Raw genomic sequence first — 26,805 nt, 5'->3', positions numbered from 1 at the left:
TGTTGATATTAGCTTCTTTTAAACAAACTCAGGCTTCCATCTAAGAATTATCTGCTTATAAGCTAAAATACAGGCTTTGAAAACATAGTTTTTGGTCTAGAATTTCAGGTGCTGGGATTAGCTTTTGTAAAATTGTTTTCCCTACAGGGTTGCTCCTGCTTTGTTCTGCTTGACTGCATTTGGGGAGGTGAGTTGGGAGAAGAAAGGTTGGGGAAGGATCTTCACTGCAGTACTTGGAGTTACTTGGTATTATTAATTTAGGATTCTGGGTCACTGTAGTGCTAACTTTGAGAATGCCTCAGAGGAGGCTTTACTTCTGGAGGGCCAGAAAGAAACTGATCGCGTCCCCAGGTACAGGTATCTGTCTTAGAACAATGTTAAGCTAGGCCACTGTACTGATTTGGTTTCTGTTGTTTTAGGTCTTAGGAACTTTGCATTCCCTTTAATTGCCAGTGAGTGTGTATTGAGGCAGTTTCAAAAACATTCTAATTTGTTTTCCTGTGTGGAAAGCTCTTTCTGAACAATTGTCTTACTGAAATAGATGAATTTAGTATTTAACTTAAAAGTGAGAAGTGTGATTTGTACTGAAGATTCTATGGTGATGGGTATGAGAAGTTTTTATTTTTATGTGAAATTGTTTTTGTTTTAATACTTACTGTTGTTTCAGTGCAATGAAGTTTGGTTTTACAAAGTTCCCCAAAGTTTCAGACATTATAAAATAGTGATACAGAACACAAAACTTTAAATCTGAAATTGTGCTTACTTCACAATATCATACACAGCAACCTGTGAGTTTTAAAGATAGTAATATGGATATTTTTAAATTAGATATACTACTCCCAACTTCTTTTTCTTTGTATTTTTTAGAAGCTTCAGATAAATGTGATTTAATAATTCTATTTCAGAGTATATATAATAATGGGATATATTTTTGGTAAGGAGTTTTTCTTTCTCCTTTGTGTAGTTGTATTAGTATATTTAAAAAGAATTTCCCTTCTTTCTATCATGTAATTGTGTACTCAATCTCATTCAAGAATCATTTCTATATATAGGAAGAATTCAGCCTAAATATGCTAGAATACATATTAAAGAAACGAACTAGTATACAGAACAAATTTTGAAAATAGTTGCATTTGTAACCAGTTAAAACTTTTTCCTTTCTTCTTTCCTGAAGATTTATTAGCATCTGAAAAATTCACAACTCACTTTCCATCGCTATGGAAAAATGAATAAAATAGGCACATTATGGTCAAAGGCATTGTTTTTCCCAGACTACTGAACATGGAGAAGGTCTCCTCATAAAAGGAAGCCTTGGGAGTAAGGAGAGATGGGGGAGATACATGTTAGCAAATTATAAGTATTTGAAGGGCTATCATATTATAAAGGAGAGATTAGACTTGTGCTAGGGTAACTGAGTGGAATCTATAGGTAAGATGTAGGTAAGCAGTTTTTGGCTCAAAATAAGGATTTTTTTTTTGGAAATCATTTTGGGAATGCCTTCACAGACACATTAGAAAATCTACTACATTACTTTATGAATTAATCTTTGTTTGATTTTTTCTTTCGAAGCCCAAAATAGTAGAATCCAGGTTGATCACCTGCCACAATAACTTTGGCTGTTTCATAAACAAAAAAGACACCAACAAATCCACCCACAAAGCATGAAGATTTGCCACCAAGAAGGTTATTTAAAAGAATACCCTACAAGCTCTGAAGTAATTCCTTAAGAGGATTTCCAGACGTGGTTTGAGTCATGGTAGTTGGTCTCTGAGAGCTGTGACAGAAAAAAATCTATCAGCCTATGACAACCTGGTGATGGGCTTCCCAAATTTAGCTAGGCTGGTATTAGGAAGAGAGATGCACAATCTGCTGCTAGGCCTTTACAGCTTGTAAAAGCTGAGTTTGACCTTTCCTGGCCTAAGCTTCTTTTGTAATCACATTAGGATTTTGGCAGAGAGTATGAAAAACCAGGGACAAATATTGCGTCCATTAATGAAAAGGCAGGGTCATTAGAAGTATACAGGGGGCGGCTAGGTGGCCCAGTGGATAAAGCACCGGCCCTGGATTCAGGAGTACCTGAGTTCAAATCCGGCCTCAGATACCTGACACTAGCTGTGTGACCCTGGGCAAGTCACTTAACCCCCATTGCCCCTCAAAAAAAAAAAGTATACAGGGGAAGTCTTTAGCTTTAGGTTCACAAATTTAGAGTTAGAAAGGATTTTAGAGGCCGTGAAATTCAATCCCCACATTTTATACATGAGGAAACTGAGCCAGGGGAGGTTAAGTGACTTACCCACACTCACACAGTAAGTCTTAGCCAAGATTTGAACACAGGTCTCTCTGATTCCAAATCCAGTGATCTGTATCCTATGCCATGCTGATCTTTAGGGTTAAGGGATAGCAAAGATAGCAAGGCCTGGGAGTTTAGAAAGCACAATGGCAGTGAAGAAGGTAAGACTCAGTGATCCCCCACATCACTGGAAGAATTGTAGTTGGTGACTCCCTGCTCATCAGAGCATCATAAAGTTAGAGCTGGAAGGGCCATTAGAAATCTAGTCCAACCCTTGTCATTTTACAGTTGAGGAAACTGAGACCCAGTGAGGTTAAGTAATTTGTCTATGGTCATTCAAGTAGTATGTGATAGAGCCAGGCAGCATTTGAACCTAGGTTCAAATGTAGTACTCTTTCTGAAGTACAACTTCTCCTGGAACACAGGAGAGAGAATTAGCTTACACTGAGGGGCTTGAGCCATGGAGTGTTGGAGTGATGTTCCAAATTAGTGATGATGCCCCACCTAAAGCACTGGCAGCTTTTATTAGCCTCTCTTGCCAAAGACAGAATGAGATAGATTTCAGTGGCACATTCATTTCTACCATAGCCTTAAGCAAAATTTCAAATGATAAAGTAGACAATATTTTCTTCTACCTCCATCCTTCTTTCCTCTAATTTCAACCATATAAGCATCCTCTTATTTGGTGTTCCCCTCTCTCCTCCCTTTTATTAAGTTGGTTCACTCAGAAGTCTTAACTAGTTGTTGATCCGAAGAAAATAATTGATCCTATATTGTGATATGCTTAACTCTACCTTGAGATTGTGTACTTCTCAGAGAAGAGCTTCTTAACCTAAATGATTTTGTGATTTCTAGAATTTAGTGGGAGGATTTACTTTTGTCCTGGAGGTTATTTGATGTTATTTGACTATTCAAGGTAAGAAATGCTACCTTCCTAGAAGTAAGATAGTGAATATTAACTTGGTTTGGCAGTTTGCAACAACACCCTAACTCCTACCTTTTTTTACTCACTACACTTTTCTTTTGGTATCACACACCTTTTTCTGATGGCATACTTTATGCTACTTCTCTTGAGAAATTCTTCACTGCTAATGTATTGTAGCCTACTGTCTACTCATGACCTTTTCTTATGCCTTTTGGTTTACCCAGAGCTCTAATTCTTCAGAGATGGTAGTATCCCCCAATTTCCGGCATATAGCATCACAGAAGGATATTGATGTTAAAAATATGGGCCTTTGTTTCAGGGAGGTGTGGGATCGTTAAACATATTGCATGGTTTTTGAAAGGCAATTTAGCCTATCCCTGCTTAGTTCTGGGCCCGCCTCATTGTTCTTTTGCAGTTTTTTGTCCATTGTCCCAATATCCAAAAATCCTTTTTTTTTTTAAACTGAATACTGTATTATTGTGTTCTTACCAGTGTACAAAACAGAAATCAGTGAAATTCAGGGAGATAGATATTTTAAATCTAACAAAACCAGAAATTTGTATGATTAACTTGGCATACTTTATGGCCAAGTTTTTATGTAGGCTTCAGAATTATCTCTCCTTTGAATAGTTATAATCCACAGCATATCATATAACTGCATAGATCCACATATGAAAACAAAATTAGGAGATCTTTCCAAGTAGCATAAATATTCCCTCACCACAGGAACAAGTGACGTTGTAGGGCCTAAAAGAATTTTTACTTGAAGATACTCCAGTAAGCAGAGGATCATGTACATTCTGCAGGCAAATCTATTTCAGATCACCAGGAGCTTAAGAAAGCTTCTCACAACTGAGTTTGACCAACAACCTGAACTGCTGAAACAGCTTCAACATGATGACAATGTTGGAACTGTTGGACATAGCACAAGAAGCTAGGGTCAGGGTAGTACAGGTCAATGGGTGATGATTGGGTATCTGCTTGTTTACTTGCTCACTGGATCTAACCCATGGTCTTCTTAATTTACTTGGTTTTTCTTTATGTGAGATAGTAAGTCTGACTTTTGAATAATTTTGAATCTCATTTAGTAGTCTCTATAATTTTTTAAGGCTTGATGGAGTAAGCACAATGTCATATACAAATAGCAGGTTCTCTAGAACCATCAAGGAAATCTCTCTTTAATGCATATCAGACATCTAATATCCTCTATAATGGCAGTAATCATGTTTAATGTTTCTGTTTTATATTTCACTTGATATTTTAGACCTCTCCCCAATTCTGTTCATTCCTTTAGTAATATATTACTAATCAGATGGTCAGACTCAGTTATTTCTATTGTTTCTTTCAAGGTGTCTTTTATGACTTGTTTGATAAATTCATTTTGGAGTAGAATTTTAATGTTTTTTTGTTTCACTTTATCAAATTTTTTTTTTTTTTAGTGAGGCAATTGGGGTTAAGTGACTTGCCCAGGGTCACACAGCTAGTTAAGTGTTAAGTGTCTGAGGCCGGATCTGAACTCAGGTACTCCTGACTCCAGGGCCGGTGCTCTATCCACTTCGCCATCTAGCTGCCCCAACCGAGAACTTTTTTTTTTTTTTTTTTTTTGCAGGGCATTGGGGTTTAAGTGACTTGCCAGGGTCACACAGCTAGTAAGTGTCTGAGGCTGGGTTTGAACTCAGGTCCTCCTGAATCCAAGGCTAGTGCCTTATCCATTGCGCCACCTAGCTGCCCCCCAAATATTTTTAAAATAATCAACAGACTACAAACACAGTTAGATCCTATTTTCTCCACACCTTTCAACTGTGTGACCATAAAGGTGTGTTCTGCTACAGAATATCTTTTTCAAAGCTATATTTTTTATATAGTAGTTTCATCAAGAATTATTCTTAAAAATATTTTGTAGAAATGGAGAATAAGCATATGAATTGTTATTTACAAACATTTTCTGTCTCTTGTTTGTATTAGAGTGTGAGACTTGGTATCTTCCCCCCTTTTTAGTACCTTGTATTGAACTCTTTTTTTTTTTTAAGTGAGGCAATTGGGGTTAAGTGACTTGCCCAGGGTCACACAGCTAGTATTAAGTGTCTGAAACCAGATTTGAACTCAGGTACTCCTGACTCCAGGGCCGGTGCTCTATCCACTGCGCCATCTAGCTGCCCCATATTGAACTCTTAACATTCTCAAAACTGTGTTGTCTCTAGTAGGTACCATTTCTGTATAGTCTTAGTTAGTTCAGCTATTCTTTTCATCTTTATCTTCCTTCGTAACATTTTTACTTCCTGTTATTTAGTCCAATGGGAAGTGCCTTGAATATTTTAGATTTTTTTTTTTTTGGTGAGACAATTGGGGTTAAGTGACTTGCCCAGGGTCACACAGCTAGTAATTATTAAGTGTCTGAGGCCAGACCTGAACTCAGGTCCTCCTGAATCCAGGGCCGGTGCTCTATCCACTGCGCCACCTAGCTGCCCTGTGGATTCTTAATTAATGCTAATTTATTTGGTTCAAATTGAAGATAGAGTTAAAATATGGTGGATCTACCATCATTGATGGAGAAAATAAATTACATTAGAAATTTTGAGAATTCTTTTCCAGATTTTGTCTCTTAATTGTCCTTCCAATGCGCCTTTGACTCATTTTAGTTTTATTGGGTTTCTTGCAAAGATTCCAGTGAAGTTGGTTTCCTCACTGCTATTTCTGGCTTTTTTTTTAAATGGGTACACAGTGGTCATATTCCCTATAAGATTTTACAGATGAATTTATATCCCTAAGCCGGGGTTGCTTTTTTGGGGGGAATGCTATTGAAAGGGTTGAAAGGATACCTAGGCCAGGAAGAATTCCAACACTTATCTACATCCTTTGGAGTCCCAGTTTCAAGAATATAAAGGATACTTTGAAATAGGCTTTGGAAAAATAATGCTCTTTGTCAGACTATTTGTCCCAATTTTTGGTTCAGAAAAAAATGATCTTTGTGAGCCTAGGTAGCCCTTCTGAGCATGAAACCAGAGACAGTGACTCTTTTCCAGTCAATGTCAGGATAAGAGCAAGGTTTTGAGGAGAGATGTGTGGGACCCTGCTTATGAGAAATAGAAGTCCTACCTTTTACAAATCTTTGTTGGTGGATAGGTAGTAATCAATACCTTTGGAAGAAAAGTCCCTTAACTATCCCTGTGTAGCAAGGAAAACACCCTCTCTTGACTAGCTTTGGCTATCTCTGTCTCTCTGTCTCTCTGTCTCTGTCTCTCTCTGTCTCTCTCTGTCTCTGTCTCTCTCTGTCTCTGTCTCTCTCTCTCTCTCTGTCTCTCTCTGTCTCTCTCTGTCTCTCTCTCTCTCTCTCTCTCTCTCTCTCTCTATATATATATATATATATATATATATATATATATATATCTATCTCCTGGAGTCAGCAAGACCTGAGTTCAAATTTGGCCTCAGACATATAGCTATGTAAGCCTGGGCAAATAATTTAATCTATGTCTGCCTCAGTTTCCTCAAATGTAAAAGTGGGAATATAATAGCACTTAGCCTACAGGGTTATTGTGAGAATTAAATGAAATATTTGTAAAACATTTAGCATGGTACCTACCATATATTAGGCACTTAATAAATGCTTGTTACCTTCCCCCACTCCCATCCCTATCAGAAATGAAATCCAAGGCTGTTTTATTGTACTACCCAGATTGCCTTGGGGAAACCTTCAAACTTTTGAAAGTCTAGATAAAGCCCCAGATAAGAAGACATGAATCCAAACTAATAGAGAGTTTTGGATGTGGTGGGGGGCTGCCTGAATCAGTGGAAGGTATTTCAGGGCAGTAGATCCTGATCCCCAAATTAGCCATTGTTGAAATAAGGAAATAACCCATCAAAATGAGAAATTAATCAAATAGAAGATAGTGACCCCTTGGAATAATAAGAAATATTGAAATAAAGTAAAAATCTTGAAAACAGTAGAAAATGTAAATGATTTCATAGTAACAATAAATGACCTAGAAGACAGATTGAGGAGCGATAATTTAAGAATTATTGGACTACTTTAAACCCATGACTGAAAAAAAGAGCTTAGACATTTTATTTCAAGAAATTATAAAAGAAAATTGATCAGATCTCTTTTAGGACAAAGTAGAAATAGAATGCCCATGCCATCTTCTGAAAGAAATCCCCAAATGAAAACTCCCAGGAACATCATAGACAAAATCTAGAGCTTCCAGGTCAAAGAAAAACTACCGCGAGTAGCCAGAGGAATTGGTACTCATTATTAAGGAACCATAATTCAGATCACATAAGATTTAGCAGTCACCTTTCTTAAACAGCAAAAAGATGGTGATGATGCTGGTTATTATTATTGTTATTATTGGTGAGGTAATTGGGGTTAAGTGACTTGCCCAGGGTCACACAGCTAATAAGTGTCAAGTGTCTGAGGTCAGATTTGAACTCAAGTCTTCCTGACTCCAGGGCCATTGCTCTATCCACTGTGCCACCTAGCTGCCCCACAAAAAAATTATAAAATGATATTCCAGAAAACAGAAGTTATAGGTTTATAACTAGGAATAATTTACCTAGCAATACTGAGTATAATTGCATGGGGAAAATAGATTTTTAATGAAATAGAGGACTTTTAAGCATTCCTGATGAAAAGACCAGAGCTAAGTAGAAATTTTCAAATACAAAAACAAGAGAAGAGAAATCATAAGGAGCTAAACAATAATAAACTGTTTAATTTCCAATATGTACTCAGAACTCTATCATCTGTGGTCATGGAGGAAGTTAAATTAATTAGAGAGAGGGCATGGGAGTGGTCTGTTATATTTTGATGTTCTTGAAGAATGGAAACAGAAGGGAGAAGAAATTAGGGGTGGGGAAAGAGAAATGAAGATTGGGAAAAATAATCTCTCATATTTTGAGTGCACAAGTAAAAGTCTATACAAACAAAGAGGAAGTAGGTGATACTTGAACCTTATTGCCATCTGAACTGGTCAAAGCAGGGAAGAACATACATACAATGCATTGGGTTACAGAAATGCATTTCACTCTTGGGGAAATCAGAGAGAAAAGGGAGAAAGGAAAGAAGGGAATAAAAGGGAGGATAGCTTAAGGGAGGAAGTAGCCTTAAGCAAAATTAACTTAACTAAGGAGGGAAGATTTTTGAAGAGGAGTTTAAAAGAAAAAGTAAAAACTTGTTTTTAGGCTGGGGAAAGAGAAAAGGGGCAGGGTTATAGAAGCAGATTATACCAAATCTAATTCACTGGTGCTGACTTCATTCCTTCTTTTTTTACCACTCTGCTCTTCTTTCTAAAGAGGGGGTAGGAAACAAAGAGAATGGAAAGTATGAGAGTAAGATGAAGGCAAATTCACAACTAACAATCATAACTGTGAATATGAATGGAACAAAGTTACCCATCAAATAGAAGAGTGTAGCCGAATGCATTAAAACATGAATCTATGTTATTTACAAGAAGCACACTTGAAACAGAAAGATGGAAGGAAAATAAAAATAAGGGCTGGAACAAAATCCTGTGCTTTGACTCAACTAAAAAAAGCAAGGATAGTCATCATGATCGCAAAGCAACAGGGAAAACAGACTTAAACTATAGGAAAAAAAACCTGTTTTTCTGAAAGATACCATACCATAGATGATTAATATTAATGCTAAACATATATACTCAATTGCATAGCATCTGAATACTTAAATATTAAATTAATTTTAGGGAGAAATAATAAAACTATATAATGGGGGACTTCAAATGGCCTTCTACATGGGCCATTTAGTGGAAAGAGCACTAGACCTGAGGTCAGGAGGACAATACAAATTCAGGTTCAGATGCTTACTAGTTGTTTGACCTTGGGTAAGCCACTTAACCTCTGTTTGCTCCAGTTTCCTCAATTGTAAAATCAAGATAATAATAGCACCTACCTCTCAGGATTGTCGTGAGGAACAAATTAAATAATATTTGTAAAGCACTTAACATAATACCTGGTACACAGTAGGTATAATGCAAATACTTGTTCCTTCCCTTTCCCGTATCTCAGACCTATATAAATTTAACAACAACAAAAGACATGAAGAACGTGAATAGAGCTTTAGAAAAGTTAGATATGATAGACTTGGAAATTGGGAATAGGAAGGAACATAGATATAACTTAGCTGTTGGACATAAAAACCTCACAAATAAATGCAGAAAAGGAGAAATGTTTAATGCACTTCATGAATCACAAAACAATAGTTATATTCAATAAAATTCTTCTGAAGAAATTATTAAAATTAGTTGGAGTTTGACAATTCTAGAGAATGGGTTGGTCAGAGAGCAGATCATAAAAAGAAGCAATAATTTCATTAATAATAATGACAACAATGAGGCAACATACCAAAATATTTGGGATCTAGCCAAAGAAGTACTTAGGGGAAAATTTATATCTGCAGACATTGTTACTAATAAGAGAGAGAAAGCAAATCAATGAGTTGGGCATGCAGCTAAAAAAACTTTGAAAAGACAATAAAACAAACACCACAATAACAATATTAAAAATCAAAGAAGAGATGAAAAATTTTGAAAGCAAAAAAAAAAATCCAATTGAAACTAAGATTTTTTTGTTAACAAAAAAATTAGCAAATTTCATTAGTTCATCAAAAAGGAAAAAGTAAATTATCAACTAAGGAATAAGAAATAAAAGAAATTATTAGGAATTCTTTTGTCCATTTATATGCCAATAAATCTGACAATGTAAATGGGTGAAAAGAGATATGTTATATACATTTATGTATATTATATTACATTTATACATGAACATATAAAATACTCAGATTAAAGGAACAAGAAGTTATTTTTTCAATATCACATTAACCAAGTGCTCAAGTGATTATATAGCTAGAAAAAATAATAACACAAGGTTGGTTATATGGAGGAAGAAGAGGTCAGGAGTCCAAAGAAAATTAATGAAAAAAGTGGGAAAGAGGCCTATCAGTACTGGATCTCAAACTATATGACAAAAAAAAAAAATAACCATAAAAACAATTTGTTACTGGGTAAAACATCATTTGATCAGTGAAAGATGTTAGGTATATAATATACCAAAAGACATGAACATAGTGGTCTAGTGTTTGATAAACCCAAAGATCTCAGTTGCTGGTGCAAGAACTATTTAACAAAAACTTTTGAGGAAACTAAAAAGCACATTATCTACTGATATAAGCTCTAAATGGATATATAACTTAAACATGAAGGGTGTCAGAAAGAAAATTATCTGTTTAACCCATGGATAGGGGAAGAGTTCATGATTAAAGAAGAGAAAGAGAAAGCCTCAAAAGATAATATAGACAATTTTGATTACATAACATGATATTTGTGTACAAATAAAACCAGTGGAGCTATAATTATAAGAAAAGTAGGCAAATGGAAGGGAAAATGTTTGTAAGAACTTCCTTCATAAAAGGTGTAATTTCTAAGATACATAGGCAACTGATTTAAATTTATCAGAAGAGCCATTCCTCAGGTGATAATGATCAAAGGATATGAACAGACAGTTTTCAGAGGAAGAATTCTAAGCTATCAATAGGCATCTGAAAAAATGCTAAATCACTAATAACTAGAGAAATGCAAAGTAGAACAACTGTGATACTACTTTATACCCATCAGATTAGCAAAATTGACAAAAATGGAAAATGACAAATGTTGGAAGAGCTGAGACAGAATAGGTAGCTCAGTGCACAGTTGGTGAACCAGTGAACTTGTCTAGCCCTTCTTTAAAGCAATTAGTAACTTTGCCCTTAAAGCTACTAAACTATGCATACCTTTCAACTCAACAATGCCAATACCAGGTCTATATTCTAAAGAGAGCAGGGATACAAATTCAAAGGATGAAATAATTTCTACATATATTAGAATAAACAGAGTAAATACAAATGAGGTAGTGGGTAGAGCACACTAGCAGTTGCAGGGGATCAGAAGACTTCATGTAGAGTTTCAAAGGTGGTGCATTCCATACATTAGAGATGGCAAATGGAAAGGCACTGAGCTGGGAAACAGGAAGGAGGGAATGTCATATATAATAAAACAATAATAAGGTTAGTTCAGCTTGGTTGCAGAGTGCTGAAGAAGAATTAATATATAGTGAGTCTAGAGAGGTAGATTGTGGCCAGACTGTGAAGAGCCTTAAAAGCTAAACAGAGAAGTTTTATTTTTATCTTAAAGACAGTGTGGAATTACTGAAATAATAGTTATCCTCAGCAAAATTACATTATCAGTAATGTGAAGGGAAAGATTTAGTGTACAATTATCAAGATAGGCACAGGTATAGAGGATAGACTAATGTAAAAGGACAGAAAAGGGAAGTCCAGTTTGGAGTTTATTATAATAGTCAAGGCCAGAATTATAAGAGTCTGAATTGGGATGATTGCAGTGGGAATTGAAAAAATAGGGCAGATTTTTGAGATCCATTGGCATTTGTTTAACCTAAATGATATGATATTATTACTTTTATTAGGTTAGATGTGTTTTAGGAGTTTTAGGAGAGATCTTGCAGAGCTATAGTAATATGACCATAAAAATATAAAGGAGATGGGTCTTGGGAAAACAATTTTTTTTCCATGAAAAAATAAGTTACAGTGATTCATAATTTAAAGTCCTATTAGAACTGTGGATCATTTGATCCCTGCTCCCACCCCCAATATGTCAGTAAGTTAAGGGGAAATAATAATTGACATTTGCATAGATTTTTTTGGGGGGGGCAATGAGGGTTAAGTGACTTGCCTAGGGTCATACAGCTAGTAAGTGTCAAGTGTCTGAGGCCAGAAGATTTGAACTCAGGTCCTCCTGAATCCAGGGCCGGTGCTTTATCCACTGTGCCACCTAGCTGCCCCCTTGCATAGATTTTAATGTTGGTTACATGCAAATCTCATTTCATCTTCACAACAATTCTTAGGAAGATAATAGAGGTATTTCTAGTGCCATTATGTAGATGAGGAAAATGATTTGGTAAGGTTAAGCAGTTTGGCTGTGGTGTGTAAGAGGTGGGATTTGAACAAGGTCTTCCTCACTCTAAGTTCAGAACTCTAGTTATACACTTTAGTTTTTCATAGTGGTTTTAAGTTCATTTCAATTAAGTGTTTCATAAAAATTACTTTATTTTTGAAAAATAGGATAGTTGCTTCAACTATCCTAGGACATATCAACTATCAATAGGATATATAGCTTCAATGCAAGAATCCAATATTTATTATATTTGTGGTCAGAACCCACACAGGGTTAAAGGGACCAAAGTTCTTATCTCTAATAGCTTTTTGGTAGAAGTGAATGATGGATTTTTTGAATGAGGTGAGTTGATTTTACCTCTTTGGTAAAACTTCTGTCCTCTCCTAACTAACTACTGGACTATATGATTAAGTCACCTTCTTTTGGGGGGGGGCAGGGCAATGAGGGTTAAGTGACTTGCCCAGGGTCACACAGCTAGTACGTGTTGTGTCTGAGGCCGGATTTGAACTCAGGTCCTCCTGAATCCAGGGCCGGTGCTTTATCCGCTGCGCCACCTAGCTGCCCCCAGACTATATGAGATAAAAGGGCCATAACACTCAAAAGAGATCTGGTTACATACTATATATAAAATTGTAGGTCAGAATTATGCAGTTTTACTTATTGGTAAGACCTAACTTTAGGGCAATTAAAAGAACTGTGAAACTGTCAAGTTTCCCCATTTTGCCGCCTGCTCAACATTTCTTTACAGCCTTCATTCCAGAAATGGAAAGCCTATGCTCTTGTTCTCTCCTTGACTGATGACTCTCAAGGGCTGGGGGAAAAAGGTAAGTCTGCTTTGGTTAGCTTCTTTGACTATAAAGTATAAGGATTGATATGTCAGCAAAACTATAATTAAGCGTATTACATACTTTCAATAAACTGGGTAAAGGATTTATCAAGGAAAGGCTGTATGTTTAATATGCCCTAATGGAGATTTGAGTTCAGTGGGTTAAACTTAATGACTCTTATGTAAGGATTGAAAAAAGCCCAACATTAAACAAGCTTTCCCTAACCTCTCCCCTCAAAAAACTCCATCTCAGACAGCCTGATTATAGTTAATACTTTGATTTATGGATTTTAGGAGCACTTCAGAAACTTCTATGCTGGCTATGAAGAATAAGGCTGGGTGTGAGCTTCTGGAGAAAGAGCAGAGTAGTATAGCATCGTTCATTTGTTATTTTACTGCCACTTAGAGCGCTTGAATTAAACTAGTCTACTCTACTTTTGCCTTGTTATTTTAGTTAATGCGACTTGGCACTAATAAAGGAACCTCTAAAAAGGAAGTTCTCTGTGAAGAATAGTACTGAAAAATTCACTAGGACCAAGTAAACTTTTTATTTGCACTAGCTCCACATAGCCCATTTGTCTTATTCAAATCTCTGCCATTTCTTAGTCATGTTATCTTGAAAATAAGTGCTAATAAAAACTATTTTGTCACATTCATGTTTGCATGTTGTTTCATTGATTACTGTGATAGTACAGGGATATTTTTCTTCTATTAGGAAAGCAAGACCATTTTGGATTTTTGTGTTGAACTACATTGCTCTATAGCCATAAGTGTGCTTTTAGTAACATTTTGAAAATTGTTGTTGTGTGTGCCATTGTGATGAAAGAGGTAAAAGGGCCTTAGAAAGAAAGAGATTTCAGGTGAGAGCCTGAAAAGGACAGAACAGGAATGATTAATAGGGAGTTGATATTCAAAATAAATAGGGTAATAGTAAGAGCACACCAGCCTACCCTTGATTAGTCTATATTGCAAGACTCAGTTGAACTATGTGGTAGATAGACTATCAAGGGGAGAAAACCCCCAGGAGATGCAATTGCTGAGCTCTTGTCACTGACCTTGGAAATAACAGGAAGAATGTGAGTGGCACCTTAGAATTGGAGAAAGGTAAATAAATATCCTGATGCTTAGAAAAGGGAAGACTGTGGAGATTGTAAATTACTGGTCAATGCCTTGATTTTAATTCCTCGCAAAGATTTTTGTTGCGTTTTGTTTTTTATTATATTAAAGGTATAATCAATGATTAACTTGAAAAGGATGCACAGTGTTTAGCACATAGTAGGCACTTAATAAATGTTTGCTATCTGTCCCTCATGCTCAAAGTGGACCAAAATGACACCACGATGTTGGGGACAATGTACAGTGTGTCTGACTCTGGATGATCATATCAATACAAGCTTGAAATGCTCTACCACAGGTCAGACACAAATACTTCACGTGACCATTTGGGAGGGGAATGTTTCTAAATGCATACATCTCATCTTTCTCTTGAGCTATTGCAATTCTGCTTTGCTTATAGAGTGCAGCATCTTCTCTTTTGTTTTTTTGTTTTGTTTTGTTTTTCATAAGGCAATTGGGGATAAGTGACTTGCCCAGGGTCACACAGCTAGTAAGTGTTAAGTTTCTGCGGCTGGATTTGAACTCAGGTCCTCCTGACTACAGGGTCAGTGCTCTATCCACTGCCCTACCTAGCTGCCCCTGCAGCATCTTCTTTGATGTAGGCATTCCATGCTGGGTGGTCCTGTGGCAGTGTCTCCCATGTCTCATAATTGATATCAAAGTTCTTCAGAGAGACCTTGAGAGTGTCCTTGTATCACTTCTTCTGACCACTATGTGATAACCTGCCTTGTGTGAGTTCTTTGTAAAATCATGTTTTAGGTAAATGTATGTTTGGCACTTGAACAACATGGCCATTGGAGTTGGGCTCTCTGTAGTAAAGTTTGAGTGGTTTGCAGTTCAGCTCAGGAAAGGACCTCAGTGTGGAGGACCTTATCTTACTAATTGATTTTCAGAATATTCCCAAGACAATTCAAATGGAAGCAGTTTAGTTTCCTGGCATGGAGCTGGTAGACTGTCCAGGTCAACACAAAGGCTTTGTAGATCTTTGGTTTGGTAGGAAGCCTAATTCCTATTCTCTCCCACGCATTCTTTTGGAGCCTCCCACAGGCTAAGCTATTTCTGGCAATTCATGCATCAACCTCATCATTTATGGGTACATCTCTGGAAAGTATACTGCCAAGGTAAGTGAACTTATCCACAGCACTCAAAATTTCTCCATCTGCTGTAAACAATGGTCCCGTGTATAGATGGTATGATGCTGACTGGTGAAGAACCTCTGTGTTCTTGGTGTTAATTGTTAAGCCAAGGGGGCAGCTAGGTGGCGCAGTGGATAAAGCACCAGCCCTGGATTCAGGAGGACCTGAGTTCAAATCCAGCCTCAGACACTTGACACTTACTAGCTGTGTGACCCTGGGCAAGTCACTTAACCCTCATTGCCCCACAAAAAACAAAAACAAAAAGAAAATTGTTAAGCCAAAGTTACATAAGGGCCAATTAACACAAGTGGTGGAGAATCATCCGTACTTTATTGCATCTCAGTATCAGAGACTGCATTGAGTGCACAGTCATCTTTGAACAAAAAGTTGCACACCAACTCTTCCTCCCTTTTAGTCTTGGCTTTTCTCCTTTTCAGGTTAAATAACTTACTATCAGTGTGACAGTTGACTTTCATGCTGTTTTCATTTTTGTTGAAGCTGTCTGACAACATCACTGAAAACATGCTAAAAAGCATGGGAACAAGCACACAGGCTCTGCTTCACTCCACTATCCAGAACCTGTGCAAGCATGCCATCATAAAGCTGTCATACAATACTGATGAATTTTCCTAGGCAGCCAAATTTTGCCATGATTTTCAACAGGCTCTCACAACTGATAGTATCAAAGACCTTGGTTAGATGGACAGATATTGTGCACAGACCTTTGTTCTGCCCCTCTGTATTTTTCCTGGAGTTGTTGGCTAGCAAACTATGTCAATCATTCTTTGGCCCTTTCTGAAGCACACTGACTCTTAGGTAGATGATCATCTTTCTGGTTTAGGATCAGCCCATTGATTGAAAAATTCATGAGGTATATGGTCAATGGTAAAGTGCAAGCAAAACTTAGAGAGATACAGGATTCTTAGCTCACCAAGAATGAGGATGAAATTCAGTTTTGCACTGATAGTAACCATACAAAGTGTTTTTACAATGCCCTGAAGGATATTTATGGGCCGAAGACCTTTAGTGCATCTTAAAACTATTTAGCACTGATGGGACCACACTGATCAGTGATAAAGACATCATCCTGGAAAAATGGGCTTCCATAGTATTCTCAACAGACCTTCATCAACCAATACTTCCCTCTTGGTGAGCTAAGAATCCTGTTTCTCTCTAAGCTTTGCTTGCACTTTACTTTTGATGGAGTCAAATGCTGCCTTTTTAGAGATGGATTAGCTATTCTACTGGTAGACCCTGTAGAGTTCTTGTTTTTCATTTAGTAGCTTCTGAATTTTTCCATCATTTCATCAAATCAATCCTGATGTTTGTGAGTGTTCTGGTCCAGATGAGTAAATGTAGTGTTGTGTGCCAAACCTCTGAAAGCTGCCCACTCCTTTTCTGCTCCATTGTTACTAACAGTGTGTTGGCTCAGCTTTCTCTCAAAGTCAGTAAGAAACTTCACACACAGAGAAGCACTCCAACCTCCCGATGTTGAGTCTTCTGACAGTCATCAAGTTTTGGAGCTATTGCCGTTGTTGAATGTGAATGTTTAGCCTGGAGAAGATTACTCTATGATCTGTCTAGCACTCTGTGTCACACATCACCTTTGTCACTCTCCCATCCTGTCTGTCCCTTCTCTTTACAATGAATAGTCTATTAAATGCCCATGTTTGCTGTGAGAGTACATCCATGAAGTTTTGTTGTGTTTAGATAAATGGAAGACAATGGTGGTGATGGGAAGGTCACAAGATGCACAAGTCTTCAGTAATCATTCATCCTAATGACTCCCTGCCCTTGTCTGGTAGTTTGCCTATTCTGTTGTTAAAGTCACCTTAATCATAAATTTGTCTTCTTTTTGGCATGTTGCTGATGGGGTCTTCAGGTCTTCATACAATTTTTCTTTGCCCTCATCAGGATTTATCATGATGGGAGCATATGCACTGATGATGGTGGCAGGAGTGCTTTCCTGCAAGTGGCAATTGCATTGTCATGAGCCTGTTGTTCACTCATTTTAGGAGATATACAAGCTTGTTGAATAGATTGGATTTGATTGTGAAACCTATGTCATCTTCACAGAGCTCCCCATCACTGTGGCCACTCCAGAAAAATGTTTATCCAGCCCTGATTTAGGTAAACTGGCCTTCATTTGCCAACTTTGTTTCACTCAGGGCTATTTGTATGTGATATCTGCTGAGTTTTCTTATAAGAGCTGTTTCTTTCAGTGCTACTAGATTTTATGCTGTCCATTCTATGGAATGTGTATACATTCCATGTATCAGTGGTGAGTGGAATCATCTTTGCAAAAATTTTTGTACATATTTTTGTGTTTTGAGTGCAAGGTGGAATCCCCGCTGCTGCATTAAGCATGCTAGTGTTAGGTGAAGCAGACAATTTTTTGAAACCTTTTCTAGCCCTTTCTTCACACCAGGAAGTGAGCAGCAATGTAATCCTTAAGAAGGCTGCTCATACACCCAGGGTGTGTCTGAATTCCACTACTGCTACAGTCCAGTGAGAAGATGACACTATAGCTGGGGCCAGCTATGTATAGGGTTGTGATCTGCAGTGTATCTGCACCTGCTGCTTCATGGGTAGCCTGTTACTGAAGGACTATGAGGTAGGTTAAATAATAAGATAGTAAAATAGTAACAAAGTAAAATAATAAATAATAAGTTAGTTGAGTAGTAAAATAATAAAATATTGAATAGTAAACTAATGAAATAGTAAAATAATAAAATGGTATGGGTGATGCCTTTTGACTTGAGTGTCAATTAGATTTAGGTGAGACAGTTGTGTGTAGTTGTCAGCCTCACTCTTCCAGAGCCACTGGGAAGACAAAAGGTAAGACAACTGGGGATGATTGTGGATACAGTGAGAGCTAGGTGACAGGTGGACACAAGCCCCTGTAAAAAGGCCTTAGCAGCCCTCACACTAACGTCCTCCTTTGAACACCCCAATAAATGTTTATTGACTGACTGAAAAGGATGTGGTCATCACAAAGAGGAAGGAGTTCTGATCTGTATCAGTGGAGGTAGAACCTACATGGATGCAGTCTTGGAGATTTTGAAATATCAAAGTTAGTAAAGGAGTAATAGCCTTCCTTAATTCAACTTTGATAATTCTCTAAAGGAAACTGAGAAAATTAAAATTAGACTGGGTAAAAAGTTTTTTTCCCCAATTTTTAAAAACATTTTTATTTAAAGTTTTAAATTCCAAATTCCCCCCTCCCTGAGACAGTAAGCAATCAGACATAGGTTATACATATGCAATTATGTAAAACATTTCCATATTAGTCATTTTGTATAAGAAATAAATAAAAAGGTTTAAAGGATTATCCAACAAATATGGATAAGGACCATAATTTTGTTGATAAAAGGAACTCCTAGGTGAGGTACACTTAACACCACAGGTAGATCTCTGCCACTTAAACTTTTGGAGCATTGCTTAGTGAATGTAGAGATTAAATAACTTGCTTAGTGTAACACCGTGAGTATATGTCAGAGGTAGGACTTGAATATATAACATAGAGAAAGGAAGGGAATAAGCATTTTGTAAGTGCCTACTATGCTTCAGACAGGCACTATTATTTTCTCATTTTATTCTCACAAAGAGTCAAAGGATGAGCCAACAAATGATGACTAAGAAGACTTTGTGTTCCCGTAATTATTTGGGTGTTGGCTTAATCAAAGGTTAGGAACTCACACACACACACACACACACACACACACACACACACACACACTCTCTCTCTCTCTCTCTCTCTCTCTCTCTCTCTCTCTCTCACATACCCACACACGCCCTACAAAATATAACTCAACAAAAGTAACAAATAATTGGACTGCTTTTCTGAAAAATATGAAGTTAAAGAGTAAAATTAAATAAAACTAAATAGTTCTGGTAAGGTTTGCCTTAATTAAAAGTCTTAGGATAAATGAGATCAGATTTATAGTGAAACTAAATTATTTTGTATATTTATTCCCTTTGTGTCCAGCCCTGCAGAGTATATAATGTTTTTATAGAACTTTGTATCTTCTTTTGAAGTGATTAGTCTCAGTTATTTTGAGGAAATGCAGCAGCTAAGGGAGTACTGTTAAATACTTCTTTCTTTTAAAAGTGGTGGGTTTTTTTGTATGACTTTGAAAGCAGAACCAGTCCTTTGAGAACAGAGCATTTTATTCTGATTGCAAGTACAAATTTGAATCGTTCTGAGTATAGTATTATACCATCCAGATAATGAGCAAAATGGTTTTTGTATGCAGTATTTCTGCAGAAGAAATTTTTTAAAGTATTTGGAAAGACTACCATTGTTATCATTGAATTGTATACATTTCATCTTCACATTAGATACTTATAATGTCTAAGTAATAGAATCGTTTGTTGTTTAGGGTTTCAGTCATGTTTGTCTCTGTGAAACCATTTGTGGTTTTCTTGGTAAAGATACTGGAGTGGTTTGCTGTTTCCTTCTCCAGTTCATTTGACAAATACAGAAACTGAGGAAAACAGGGTTAAGTGATTTGCCCAGATAAGATTTGAACCCAGGAAGATGTCTTTTTTATTTTAGGCCCAGCTTGATATCCACTCTGCCACCTAGCTGCCCTATTCTATATATCATAGAATACACTGAGATAATATTATCATATTGCTACAAATTTCTGAAGTACTTATAAAACTTGAATTGAGGATACATTTCAAATCAAATTTCATATCAAAATTATAGATTTTTTAAAGTGTCAGTTTTTCCCACTTAAAAAAAAATTGATACCTTTTCAAAAAGTTGGGTAAATTTCCAGCTCTTTAAGTAAGATACAACTTATCTGAATCTGGAGTGGTATGGATTGCATATCAATTTGCTATCCAGTTTGAATTAAAAAACAGAAGTTAAGTTGAAAGGAACAAGTATTTGTCTTGTGTTCTTAAGTTTTGAGAGTTTAGCCAACCTAAAAACTTTTTACATTTCCATGAAAATTCAATATTAGTTTCTTTTTCCCCCCAGGGCAATGAGGGGTAAGTGACTTGCCCAGGGTCACACAGCTAATAAGTGTCACATGTCTGAGGCTGAACTGGAACTCAGGTCCTCCTGAATCTGGGGCTGGTGCTTTATCTACTGCACCACCTAGCTGCCCTAATATTAGTTTCTTAAAGAAGAATTATTAATTGGAAATATTTTGAAAAAAGCTCTCCTTTCTCCTTCGGTTAACTTTTTCATAATTTTTTTCTCATTAGCCAGTCTGCTTCATTCTAAAATGTCCTCAGTGGATTTGGCTAAATGAGAATCAATAGGTATGGGAGAGTTTGCTAGTTTGACTGCTTCCTGGATAGCATTTTTGATTGTACCTTTTTGTTCTTTTATACAGAGACTAAACTGACCTAGCTTGAGGCCTTACCTTGAGATCTGATGGGACCAAACTGAACTTGTCATTTGATAAAGTATTCTACTGTTAGGTATCTCAGACACCCAACTAGAAACTTGAGGTTTCCAGGGCATCTTGGTTACACTCCTGATAAGATAAGCCTATTCTAATTTCTTTAGTAGTTTTGTTCCTGAATATACCATCCCCTCCCCCTCAGCCATGTCCCCACAAAAAAAGCTCAAACAAGTCTTCTTTAGCCAAATTACTATGCTATTCTGTTTTGCAGAGATTTCTTTTGGAAGCATACTTATCTGAAACTTTTTAGATTCCAAGTTGAATCTGTTTCATTAAAATCTTGCCCTCTTTCTGTGAGGGGAGGGAACAGACATTATTTCAGCTTTACAGCTGGATAAACTGTGACACAGAGAGGTTAGATGCTTTGCTGATGATCAAACAATGAGTCAGATAGAGCTGGGAAGTGAACCTTAAGCCTTTGCACTACATATCTGCGATACCATTTCTCTCATTTCTTTTACAATCTAACAATTGCAAACATGGTGGTGAAGATGATTTAAAACAACTACCATAATCACAAAATAATGTTAGAGGGCCATTTACTGTAATTTCGTCTTCATTATGGTGCTTTTGAGTGTAAGAATACTATAATCTTAGGGGTGATGATAGTACTCAGTCTTTCCCCCCTCCCTTTTCCTATTGCAGAGAGCTTATAAAGAGAGGATGAAGAATAGGAAATTATCCTAGTCCGTTTAGCAAATATGTATATAATAAACCAATGCTGTTTATATTTAGCAAAATATTTATTAAATAAAAATGAATAACTCAAAGGAAAGCTTATAGTGCCCCAGTTTAATGTTTTATTTTGTCAAATTATGAAAGAATCTAGTTGGTTTTTCTGGTGGTCTAAATAATATGTAATTTGATATAGATAAAAACTGAAAATATTTCTTTACCTATTGGGGCAGGCAGGCATTTAAATTCAGTTTTTAAAGGCATCTTTTAAGTAATTTTATCTTATTTCTGAATGAGTATATCTCACTTAACCTTTTGGTGCCTTAGTTTCTTTATTTTTAAAATTATAGGGTAAGACTAGATGATCTCCTAGGTTGCTTCCAGCTCTAAATCCATGATCCTATAATCTAATTTTTCTCATAGATATTCTGATGTTTATTTTATAGTAATTATGAAAGATTTAGATGAGTTTTTTAAATGACTCCCTTGAAATGTTAAATGTTCTTGATACTTAAATTTTAGGTCTTTAAATTTTACATCAGACTCAGTTTGGGCCAATACAATGAATTATCAACATTACCAATAAAGTTTAATTTTTCAAAAGACTTTCAGCTGGGGCATTGAAGCATAAATCAGAGCAAAGTTATTGGCTATAACTTGATTCATGATAATCTTATTATGGCTTTTCATAAATATTTTTAATCTTCCCCCTTCCTAATTTAATATGTAAGGCTACACAGGAAGCAATGCTGTCATACCATTCTTCCAAATCACCCTTTCAAAAACAGATTTATTTTTCTTTTTGGAGAGTCAGACCTGTGAAATATCTTGGCAAATTAAATGGTGAGAATGAAGAGTTAGAGGCAGAATCTATACTTAATGGTGAAATATAATAGATTACTCTGGAGTGAATATTGGCTTTTACTTGTCCTTTAATATTAATTCAAGGTATAATGGAAAGAACTTAAAACATGCAAATGACACTAAATACAGTGAGAGTGAAATAAAATTGGACCACTAACTGATGCTTAAGTATGGACATATCACTTTTAAGATCTAGTTTTAGACTTTGAGAAATACAGTCAACTCAGTGGATTAGGTAAAGTATTATTCCTGAATTATTTCAATCCTAATTAACTGACAAATATTTATATTTATTCCTATATACTTGTATATTTATTAAGTAAAGATCAGTAGGATTCCTCAAAGTGTAGTAGTAAGTTGAGAAATTGTTTCCCCTATATAGTGACCATAAATGTGCCCCTCAAAAGAACAAAATAATTATCAGTCCTGAAGCAGACAGTGTCCTAGAACATATTAAGGCAGTGATTTCTAATAAACAATGAGATTGAAGTAAAAAGTTTTTCATTTAAATCCTGGCTAAGACACTTATTACGAGATCATGAATATATCATTTAATCACATCGATCTTTCTGTTTCATTATCTGTAAAGTGAGGGGAAGTAGACAGGATTCTCTCTTTAAGGCTCTTACTACCAACTCCCAAGTTCCAAGAATCCTATGATATACTTTATGTGTGCAGTATTATTAAGGAATGAGATGGTTTATAGAATTCAAGATTAGCCTTTTAGTAACATCTTCCTAGTTGAAAATAAAGCAGAAACATAAAAATAAAGAAGTAGAGTGCTAGGAAATGAGTGATGACTTTGGAGTCAGAGAACTACTTCTTGTGTGGCCTTAGGTAAAACTAACTCTATGACCTTCAGTTTTGTTAGCTGTAAAATGAAGGGGTTGGATTTAATGAGTCCCTTCCTGCTCTAAATCTGTAATTCTATGAAAAATCTATTAAACTATTGTTCACCTTAGCAAACACAATATACTATATGTAATTTAGCCTTTTTTTCTTTTTTTGTAGAAGTCAGTAACATTTTTGGTAAATACCATTTTCTGTACTATTTGGGCAGTAAGAATATACTCAAATCTAGATCTGAAATGGACCTCAGAAGTCTATTCATTCACTTTATAGATGAGGAAATTGAGGTTCCAGAAGGTTAGCAGACTTGTTCAAGGTCATATAGCTAGTGTTAGAGGGATTTGAACTCAGGTGTTCTGGCTCAAGAGAATTGTTTTTCTCTAAATGAAATGGCTGCAGACAGTAAGGCAGACCCCCCCCCCCAAACTTCTTTCTTATTGTCATATAATCTTTTTAATGGTTCTGTTTTATACCTACCATAATCTCTGTGCTTCTCTTCTCCTTCTTATACCTACTAGTTCCCTTTTAAGCTTCTTTCCCATATTACAGTATATCATTGAAGGTTGCCAGAGAAGGAAAGAAAATCAAGTTTTTAAAAGCAGTAGACTTGATTTTATATTTAATACCAAGTCATTAGGATTAGCCAGGAGGAAAAAAAAAACACTAAATAAAGTACATGGACTTTGATAACCATTTCCCCTTGCTCCTCTGGGATTTTTCACATATCTTGGATTGTTACCTGTGGTAAAAAAAAAAAAAAGGTTGTATTGCTGGTAGTTTGACCACTAAATAAGTGGGATGGTACTGTATTTCTATTAATAGAGTCAAATGAGCCCTGGATTTTAAACTGGAAAATCTGGGTTTCATTTCTAGCTCGACTATTACTAGCTGTATGACTCTATTTGAGTCATTTCTCAGTCCTTCAAAATGTCTTTATCTGTAAAAATGTAGATGGCTATACTATCTACTTTATAGGATTCTTATAAGGATCAAATGAAATAATATATGCAAATACTTTTTAACTAGTAAGTGCCACATAAATTTGAGCACATATGTAAACTAAAGTACTATGGAAAGACCTCTGAAATGGAGAAAGCCCTAAGGGAATAGCCAGGTAGCTCTTTATTCTGTACAAACACATTTACAATTATATTAATATCTCGAATTGGGGTAGAATTGTAAAGGAGGTGGTTTGTCTTGAATTTGTCCATTCTGCATCCTTGCTCTCCTCTTCCTCTAACTCTCCAGTTAGACTAGCTTTCTTTTCACCTATCAAATTTTTTTTTTGTGAGCTCCTTCATTCCTAATAGGGTGTAAGATAATTTCTGGTACCTACCTTACTTAACTGTTGCTCCTCCTAGGGGGCATATGCCTCTTACTTGAGATCAGAGACATACAAATTACATAACTATTAGAGATCTGCGAGATTTAGGTGGGTCCAATCCCTATCTGCATCATGAATCAGCAGTTACAATATCCTAAACATGTTTAAGGACAACCAAGGATTCAAAGCTCACTGAGTAGCCTATTCAGCTTTTACATACTGCTATCTTTCCACATTGCAACTTTTCCCATTGTGATTTCAATATATTGTGGGTTGACATAAGAAATTAAATGGGAATTTTGGGGTAGTTTTGCAGAAGCCTTAGATGGCATGTCAAGGCCAGCAGACAATGCAGAAAAAGTTTAGAAACTCAGAAATGAATACAATATATGTATAGTATTGTATAATCTCAACATATTTTATCTTTTAATACCATAGTAATTCAGAAATTCAGACTCCTTTCTGGTACAAAGGGAGAGCCAAAATATTTTATGTGATTTTCCAGATCACCAGGGTGCCACACCCCTAACCGTAAAGATGTGGAAGGGATAATTGTTGTTCTTATTGTTGGGGAAGGTTTTGTTTTCTTTTATATTCAGCTGAAATCTACCTCCTATGAACTAAAAGGGGTGGTAAAATGCTTAACAGATGGAGTTAGAGCTATTAGACATTTTAGCGGGGATGATTCTGAGGGACTTCTGGAAGCCTTCACCTGAAATCACAAGGCTATGGTGATTATTTCACTGCAAGATATGCTCTCTTTGTATTTTGTGAATAATACATTTAAAATCACAACCAGAGAAGATCTATGTTCTTCCTTCTTGTTAGACCTTAAATCTGGTTTTAGGATTAGACTTAAAAAAAAAAAAGTGTTTTTAAAAAATTGGGGGCAGCTAGATGGCGCAGTGGTTAAAGCACCGGCCCTGGATTCAGGAGTACCTGAGTTCAAATCCGGCCTCAGACACTTAACACTTACTAGCTGTGTGATCCTGGGCAAGTCACTTAACCCCCATTGCCCCACTGGAAAAAAAAAGGTGTTTTTAGTATTAGACTAGATATATGAGAGGTGAGAGGTGCTGGGAAAAAGCATCATGCCTCTGACATGCCAGATAACAATTGTAAGCCTTTGTGACATTGTCAATCCGTGGAGAGGGACACCCTTTTTATATCGTTTTCAGATTGTCTAAGTCAGTTTCTTTTCAAGATAGTTATAGACAAAATCCCCAAAATTTGCAAAAAATAAAACCAGAAAGAATAAAAGCAAGCATTTATGTTTTTAAGATATGTACTCTTGGGTCAATATATGTTATTAATGAAATTGTTGATAGCAGATAAAAGGACTAATTACAAAGGGCAATAATAGTTATATTGTTAGGCAAAATGGAACTAAACTTTTCACAAAGCATTATAATGTAAGTTTAAAAAAAAGAAAAGGAAGGGAAGAAACACATGTGATACATGAGAATAAGAAAATGGAGGAAGAAAATCTTTTAAATATCTTTAGATAGTAAGTACCTGAGAAGAAGTCTGAGATCCAAAGGTAGTGAGTGACTATGCAGTAATAGAGTGTTCAGGCCAAACTTTTGTTGAGCACTATTTGTAAGGTATTGTGTTAATGACAATAAGATTAAAAGGACATATAATTTTTTTTCCCAGGGCAATGAGGGTTGTGACTTGCCCAGGGTCACGCAGCTAGTAAGTTTCAAGTGTCTGAGGCGGTATTTGAACTCAGGTCTTCCTGAATCCAGGGCCAGTGCTCTATCCACTGCTCCACCTAGCTGCCCTGACATATAATCTTTTGCTTCAGGTTTTTTTATAATGTATTAGGAACATGAACACACACTTACATATTATGTATATGTATGTACATTCTGTGTGTGTATGTGTCCGTACACATTTTTGGAGATGTTATAGATGTAGTATATGATCAGTAGGCAGCTAGATGGTACAATGGATAAAGTGGTAGACCTAGCATCAGGAAGACTCATCTTCATGAATTCAAATTTGGCCTCAGATAGCTGTGTGACCCTGGGCAAGTCACTTCACCCTGTTTCCTCAGTTTCTTCATCTGTAAAATGAGCTAGAGAAGGAAATGCATCTTTGCCATGAAAACCCTAAATGGGGTCATGGAAAGTCAACAGAACTGAAAGGACTAAAGAATAACGATATGATCAGTGTCAGAAGGGGAGTGTAAACCAAGTGCTAATATTGCTATGGGAATGAACAGAAGAGAGAAATTGCTTCTGCTTGCAGGAGTCACTGAAGGCTTTATGCTGGAACTTGAAGAATGGCTTGGATTTTAATAGGTATAGGTAGTTCTGAGTAAAGGTACAGATGTGGGTTATCATTAGACCTCTTTGGGGAGTATCAAATTGCCCAGTTGTATGCATTTAAGTAATGCAAAGGGGACTAAT

The 26,805-nt window shown here is 36.3% G+C and overlaps 1 protein-coding gene across 2 annotated transcripts in view; it reads left to right on the top strand.

Annotated features, from left to right (window-relative positions):
- NHSL1 (NHS like 1) overlaps positions 1-26,805 on the top strand; it is a 295,287-nt gene that overhangs the window by 56,545 nt on the left and 211,937 nt on the right. The window lies entirely within an intron of this gene.

The sequence above is a fragment of the Dromiciops gliroides genome, chromosome 4 (assembly GCF_019393635.1).
Source record: "Dromiciops gliroides isolate mDroGli1 chromosome 4, mDroGli1.pri, whole genome shotgun sequence".
In the NCBI taxonomy this organism is placed as follows: Eukaryota; Metazoa; Chordata; class Mammalia; order Microbiotheria; family Microbiotheriidae; genus Dromiciops; species Dromiciops gliroides.
Note: the sequence above shows the minus strand (reverse complement) of the source record. Positions and strands in the feature narration are given on the sequence as shown.